This window comes from Notechis scutatus, chromosome Z, assembly GCF_049901735.1.
Source record: "Notechis scutatus isolate UNSWTSFEM ecotype Mainland chromosome Z, rNotScu1.2, whole genome shotgun sequence".
Taxonomy (NCBI): domain Eukaryota; kingdom Metazoa; phylum Chordata; class Lepidosauria; order Squamata; family Elapidae; genus Notechis; species Notechis scutatus.
In genome coordinates, this window is record NC_142025.1 from 83,830,377 (window position 1) to 83,838,248 (window position 7,872).

Here is a 7,872-nt window from a genome sequence, read left to right on the forward strand (position 1 = left end):
TTCACACTGAGCACATGTGACAGACGTGACAGGATCTGGAGACGCCGTGGAGAATGTTCTGCTGCCTGCAACATCCTCCAGCATGACCGGTTTGGCAGTGGGTCAGTAATGGTGTGGGGTGGCATTTCTTTAGGGGGCCGCACAGCCCTCCATGTGCTTGCCAGAGGTAGCCTGACTGCCATTAGAAACCGAGATGAGATCCTCAGAACCCTTGTGAGACCATATGCCGGTGCGGTTGGCCCTGGGTTCCTCCTAATGCACGACAATGCTAGATCTCATGTGGCTGGAGTGTGTCAGCAGTTCCTTCAAGACGAAGGCATTGATGCTATGGACTGGCCCGCCCGTTCCCCAGACCTGAATCCAATTGAGCACATCTGGGACATCATGTCTCGCTCCATCCACCAATGCCACGTTGCACCACAGACTGTCCAGGAGTTGGAGGGATGCTTTAGTCCAGGTGTGGGAGGAGATCCCTCAGAAGACCATCCGCCACCTCATCAGGAGCATGCCCAGGTGTTGTAGGGAGGTCATACAGGCACGTGGAGGCCAGACACACTACTGAGCCTCATTTTGACTTGTTTTAAGGACATTACATCAAAGTTGGATCAGCCTGTAGTGTTTTTTTCCACTTTAATTTTGAGTGTAACTCCAAATCCAGGCCTCCATGGGTTGCTAAATTTGATTTCCATTGATAATTTTTGTGTGATTTTGTTGTCAGCACATTCAACTATGTAATGAACAAAGTATTTAATAAGAATATTTCATTCATTCAGATCTAGGATGTCTTATTTTTGTGTTCCCTTTATTTTTTTTGAGCAGTGTATAATTCCCAATTGGGCAAAGCGAATCCTCCTCTTAGTCTTTCATCTTGTAGCAATTTAAGTTTTATTCTCACTTTCTTCCCCTGCCAAATGTATTTTAGCAATATTTTATTTAGATCTTCAAAAAATTCTTTTCCTAATCTAATTGGAATTGTCTGGAATAAATATAAGATTCTAGGCAATACATTCATCTTAATTGTAGATTTTCTCCCAATCAATGATAATTGTAAATTTTCCCATTTTATCAAATCTGTCGCAATCTGTTGTTTGAGTTTAAGATAATTGTACTCCTTGAGTGTGCTACATCTTGGTGTTATATGTATCCCTAAATACTTAACCTTATTTGTGACCTGGATCCCCAAAACTTCCTCCAATTCTTTCTTTTGTCTTGCTAATATGTTCTTTGTTAAAATCTTTGTTTTATCTTTATTTATTTTCAAACCTGCTACTTTCCCATACTCTTCTATCTTTTCTATCAGCTTAGGTGCTGACTCCAATGGATCCACTAATATAAATACCAGGTCATCTGCAAAAGCTTGCAATTTGTACTCTTTTTAAATTTTCATTCATTTCTTTTTCTTCTCTGATGTTCCTATTCAGCACTTCCAGTGTTAACACAAACAACAGAGGCAACAGTGGACAGACTTGTCTAGTCTCTTATCTTATATCTATAAAGTCTGTTAACTCTCCATTTATCATAACCTTTGCAGTTTGTTTATGATATATAGTTTCTATGGCTTGAATAAATTTTTTACCAAAGCTCATTTGTTCCAATTGTAACAGCATAAAACACCAATTCACATTATCAAAGGCCTTTTGTGCATCTAAAAACATCTAAAAACATCAGAGCCATTTGTTTTTCGCCATTTGTGCCTCCTAGTATTGCAGTGTGTCTAAAATTATTCTCATATTGTCTTTAATTTGTCTCTTCAGCAGAAATCCATTTTGATCAGAATGAATAAAATTGTTTAAGTATCTGTTCAGTCTGCCAGAATTGAGGCAAAAATGTTATAATCTGAGTTTAATAGGGATATAGGTCTGTAATTTTTAACTTGCTGTGGGTCTGTGTCCTCCTTCAGTACAAGTGTAATATATGCTTCTGACCATGTTTTTGGTATTCTCTTCCTTGTCATAACTTCATTCAGAACTTCTAATAAGTGATTCAATGTTTCCTAAAATGTCTTGTAAAATTCCGCTGGCAGACCATCCGGATCTGGTGCTTTCACAATATTTTGCTTTTTTTAAGGCTTCTGTTAATTCCATCATCGTTATGTTACTTTCCAACATTATTTCAATATCTTTGGGTATCTGAATTCTTTCTTCCTGAACCTTCTCTTGATGGTACAATTTTCCATAATAATCTTGAATAATTTTTTTCTTCTCTGCATTTCCATAGCATACATGTCCTCGTTCATTTATCAGTTGATTTATCCTTCTTGAGTCTCTTTCCTTTCTCAGTTTATAAGCTAGCCATCTTCCTGGTTTATTTGCATCTTCAAAATAGTTCTGTTTAGCATTTTTAATTTTTTGTGCTATTGCCTCTTTTTCCATTAGCCCCATTTTATGTTTAGTTATGTCCATTTTAATTTTAATGTCTTTTTTTTGTGGAAATTTCTGTAACTCTTTTTCCAGCCTCTTGTAGTCATCTTCCAATGTTTTAAAAGTTTTTCTCTGTTTTATGTTTCTTTTCCTTGTGTAGTCCATTATCAAACCTCTTGTATAAGCTTTCATCATGTCCCAGAGGTTCTGTAATGATGTTTCCTCTTTTGTATTTTTTTTTAACAAATTTTATTCAGTTTTTCACATTAAAAACAAAAATCTATTTTTAGTGGACAACATATTTCTGGGTCATCACCTTTACATATAAATATGACAGCAATTATACATTCATAGATGCATATTTAATTCTATTATTACCTTTTCCATTCCAAATTTTCAGTAAGGAGAGAAACAAACACATTAATTCTAGCCTCTTTCATTAATCTCAATCGAAACATCTTTTTGTTTCATTTCAATTATTTCAAATATAATCATTTAATATTTATTTTAAAAATAAAGATAAACAATGTGTTTGCCTAATAATAATAATAATAATAATAATAATAATAATAATAATAATAATAATAATAATAATAATAATAATAAGTTACCAATGTCCCTCCTTGCTTTTAATAGTCTATATTAACTTATTAATTTAGTTGGTTGTTTAGTCTGTCATATTCCCTTTCCATTACACATTCTTTTTATAAATTCTAGATTAATACAAATTTTAACACTTAAAAAAAAACCAAGTATAGGTTTCCCCCCTTTTACTGTTTTGAGTATGACACCTCAATGATTAAAATATACCTTTATTCCCTCATCTTGATTCCCAATAAACCATTATTTTTAAGAAGTTACAATAATAATCATTACATCTTTTCATTTGAATTCCTCAGCATATTTCCCCCCCTTGATTTTTAATAAGAGTTATCAGTATCTATATTACCCTATTTTCTAAATATGTTTAATTGCAGAAATATTCTTATTACCCCTTGTCACCCTGCGGAATCCCTTTTTTAATTCATCAACCATTATCTCTGAAAAAACAATTTATTTTTAACATTTTCTATTTCCGTATTTCTTTATTTCATGCACCTGTTTCTTACTGCTTCTCCTCCCCCTCTTTTCCCCAAATCTTTTCTCATTCTAGTTTATATCCCTCTCTTTCTTAATATTTTCCTTTCCCCTTTTCTGCTGGGTCTTTCTGCCTTTCCTGACTTCACAGGTATTCCCCCTTTTGATTGCCTTCTTAAATTTCAACTTTTTAACCTTCCTTCTTTCCCCACTTCTTTGTCGTGTTCTTTGTGTTAATTGTCTATTTAAAATGTCTTCTCCTTGAATCGACTCCTCCTCCTCTGAAGCTCTTTCTTCTTGTTCTTCAATCGCCATTTTCATTTTTTCTAACACAGAGCAAAGTGATTCGCCTCTTTCCTGTAGTAATTCTCTCATATTTTTAAGTTCCATTTTTAATTCCCGAAGAGATATCATCATTACACACTCTTATATTTTAAGATCGTTAAAGTCCACACAAAAAAAAACCTTTTACTTTCCTTCTTTCTTCTTTCAATTTTCTAAAGTTCTCAGTTATTCCAGCCGATGGTCTATATCAAAAACATCAATCAATCCCACAGTCTTTCCTTGCTTTTTTCTTTATTCTGGTTCTGCTTTCACTTTCTAAGATTCTTACTTTGTTTCAATATTTCTTTAATGTTATATCCACACAAGTTCATTCAGAAACAGGATGCTTTTTCTTTTGTTTGAGCTCAAGTTTTTGTCAAAAGGTGGCACTCTCCATTATACAGTCTTCACCTTTTCCCCCTATTTTTTTATTTAGGGTTTTTCGAACCTCAATATTCAAGCACAGTCCAGTCTCCAATTTGTAAAGTTTATTATTACTAATTTTTGACAAAAGTCCAGCTTTATTTTATGCCTGTTTATTCCCAAAATATTTTAGTCCAATTTAGTTAAATCTTTAATTCCAGCTTCTTCCTTTCCTGGTTCAAAGCCCTGCATAGCTGTCAAAAATATTATCTTTTTCCCCCCCTGTCCCTTTGTAATTTCGCTGCTCACTTTTATTTTCTTAAAAATTCCATGTTACCTTAATCCCGGGGTACTTTTGTTTAGTTGTATTGCCCAGTTGTCCCGGTTCAGATGTTATCCACCTCTTTCTTCCCTCCTGCACAAATCTTAATCCATCTGAGTCCTCCTCTTCGGGGTGGCCATTTTAAACCACCACTGCAGTCGTCTTTGGGGGGAAAAAGACCAAGCCCAGGGGGGGAGATGCAGCTCCCCTCAACCTGGCTTGCAGCTTCCCCTTACTCTGCTGCCCCTCCAAGGCAGCTTCAGCCCCTAATCGTAATAATCAGGGCTCTCCAATGAAAGAGCACGGACCATAGCCACAGAGAGTCGCGATCTACGGTCCGTCAGCGAGGAGGCTCCACCTTCTCCCCCCTCTTTTGTGTTTTCTTTAAAGAAGAAAGTCAATTATCTCTCAATTTTCTATTTAAAATCTTTTTCCTTTAATATCGTATTATTTAGAGTCCATCTAGATCTCCTTTTTCGTCGTTTCCATACAACTGTTATTGGATTATGATCTGCCCAGGTACTTGTTTCTATTTCAATGTCTTGTATGTTAGAGAGCAATTCTGTTGACATCCATATCATATCTATTCTGGACCATAATGCATGTCTATTTGAATAAAAAGTATATTGTTTATTTTCCGCATTTCTCTCTCTCCATGCATCTTTTAGGTTTATCTCATCTACCATTCAAAAGAAGGATTTTGGCAATGTCTTTCTAGTTTTCTTTGCTGCTTTCTGTGTTTTATAATCCAATATGTCATTTATTATTCCATTAATATCTCCCATCAGACAAATATTAGCATAGTCCAGTTCAATTATTTTCATATGTAATTTCCTGTAAAAACCTTCTTGGTTATCATTTGGAGCATAGATTGCTATTAAAAGTGTCTTTAGATTATTGTCCATTATCTCCACCATCAAAATCCTTCCATCATCATCTGTATATATTTGTTCCACAGGGATTGTATCTCTAACCACTCCTCTCTTTTTACACTGTGTCAATGCTGATGAGCTGCATTTGAGTATTGGTCTAGCAAATGTTTTGTATGCTCTAGTTAGTAGTGTAATATTACCAGAGAAAAAGCTACGTAAGATTAGGTTAACAACTCTTAATGCCTTTTTGGCAATGTAGTTACAGTGGGCTCTAGCACTTAGATCATTAGAGATGAGCACTCCAAGATCTTTGACAGAGTTTGGATCATCAACAAGGTCTTGACTATTCAGCCTGTATTTTATTTTCTGATATTTTTTTTTTTTTTGCCAGTATGTAAGACAGAGCATTTATTTGTTCAGATTTGAAGTTCCCATTTGTTTGACCATTCTGATACATAGTTGAGGTCTTTTTGAAGGGTAGCAGTATTGTCTGTGGTGTTGAGTAGCTTTACATTGTCAGCGAAGAGAATGCAGTTGTTCTTAATATGATCACAGAGGTCATTTATGTAGAGTATGAAGAGAGTTGGTCCTAGAACACTGCCTTGGGGGACACCACTGTTGACAGGTACAAAATTTGATAGGACGCTCCCAATTTTGACCATTTGTTGTCTGTTTGACAGGATTGCTTCCATCCAGTTATGCAGGTGTCCAGAGATACCATAAGATTTTAGTTTTAGGAGTAGTTTGTCATGTACCACTGAATCAAAGGCTTTACAGATATAGATTGCATCTATTGCTTTGCCCTGATTGAGTTGTATTCAGATAGGCTTTTGGCAAGTATGTTAAGTTTGCTGATGAGTTTGGGTGGGCGGGCGCTGCTTTAGTCATTGGTTTTTAATGATGCTTTAAAACTATTTTTAGTCATTTATTTTCTACTTCGTTTATTTATTGTTAGCAACCTGAGTGCCTTTCTTTGGCAGAGAAGTAGAAATATGACTTTTATCTTCAGTTGAACTTTGTCATTCTGTGTGACTGTTAAGATTGGGCTCTTAACTTGCTTCATGCTTTCCACACACCATTTAAACAGAAAAGTCTATGTTTGCTTTCATTTGTGAGAAAAGTTTTTGTTTGAACCTTTCTTTGATTTCTGACAGGAAGGTAGGCAACCTTTGTACCTTCAATACTTTACATTCCTTCCTGAGGGCATTTGAGTTTCTCATTCCTTGACATACTGTATAAAGATCATAGTTTCCTCTTTATAGTTGCCATGAGACTCATAAAATTATCTTGAGATTATCTTGCACACTGCTGGAGAGATTTAAAAAACAACTTGCCAGCAGAATTTTTTTTTAAAAAATGCAATCAAATAAAACATATGTGGCCATCTTTGTAAATATAATTGCAAGTAGTACAGTTATACTATTTTTAAGTTAAATAACCCAGTGCATTCTATTTAAATGACATTGATTAATCTGCTTTACTTGTTTTTTTTGATCCAAGGCTTGAGCAAAATTCACCCAGCAACATTCCAATAGTGTTTCAGTACATCTAGAAACCATATCCTGTCCTGACTGGAATGTGAAAGTACTAATCTTCTATATTTAGATAACTCAATTCATAAAGGATTGAGTTGTCTAAATATTCTCCTCGCCTCTTTTCACACAAATATATAGAATCCTATTTCTGCGTCCATTGTATCAAATCCATAGAAACCAATCAAACAAAATCTAGTTAAATGCCAAAATAACTTTACTAACTTTAAATACACGTAATAATTCTCAATTTACGATCACAACTGAACCCAAAATTTCCTTTGCTAAACAAGACATTGGTGAGTTTTGCCCCATTTTACTATCTTGACATGGTTGTTATAACTGTATAACTGTTGTCATTAATGGTTATTAAGTGAATTTGGCTTCCCTTTAACTTTGCTTGTCAAATGATCACAAAAGGTTAGGATTAGTGTTAAGATCAAGAAATTTATCCTAAGTTCTGTGAATTTGGTTTTTGTTGCCTATGTGTGGGACTTTATTTTTCTTACCACTGCATTGCATTTTGTTGGATAGGGCCAACAAAATGCAGATTCCTTCAGAATCCTGAGTGTATCTTTTAATGTGTAAACTATTCTCCCTCTCCTAGCTTTGCAAATTTGATGAGTTTCTCTTCTATCCTCTCAACTACATCATTTATGAGGATATTGAAGAGTACATGGGCTAAGACAGAACCTTGAGGTACCCCACTGTGTGCTTCTCTCCATGTAGATGTAGTTCCACTAAGGACCTCATATGAAATATGATTAGTCAACCACCATCTGGTGGTGATGGGTTCTATCCCACATTGTTCTTTCTTACCATGAAATAGGCTGTTGTCTATTTTGTCAAATGCCTTACGGAAGTTTAAGTAAGGTATCCACTGATGTAGTCACTTTGTCAAAGAAGGCAGTAGGGCTCTCTGAGTTTGTGTGTTTTCTTGCAAATGTTTCATTACCCAAACTAGGTAAGCAGTAATGATGTTACCTAGTTTGGATAATGAAACATCTGCAAGAAAACAAACA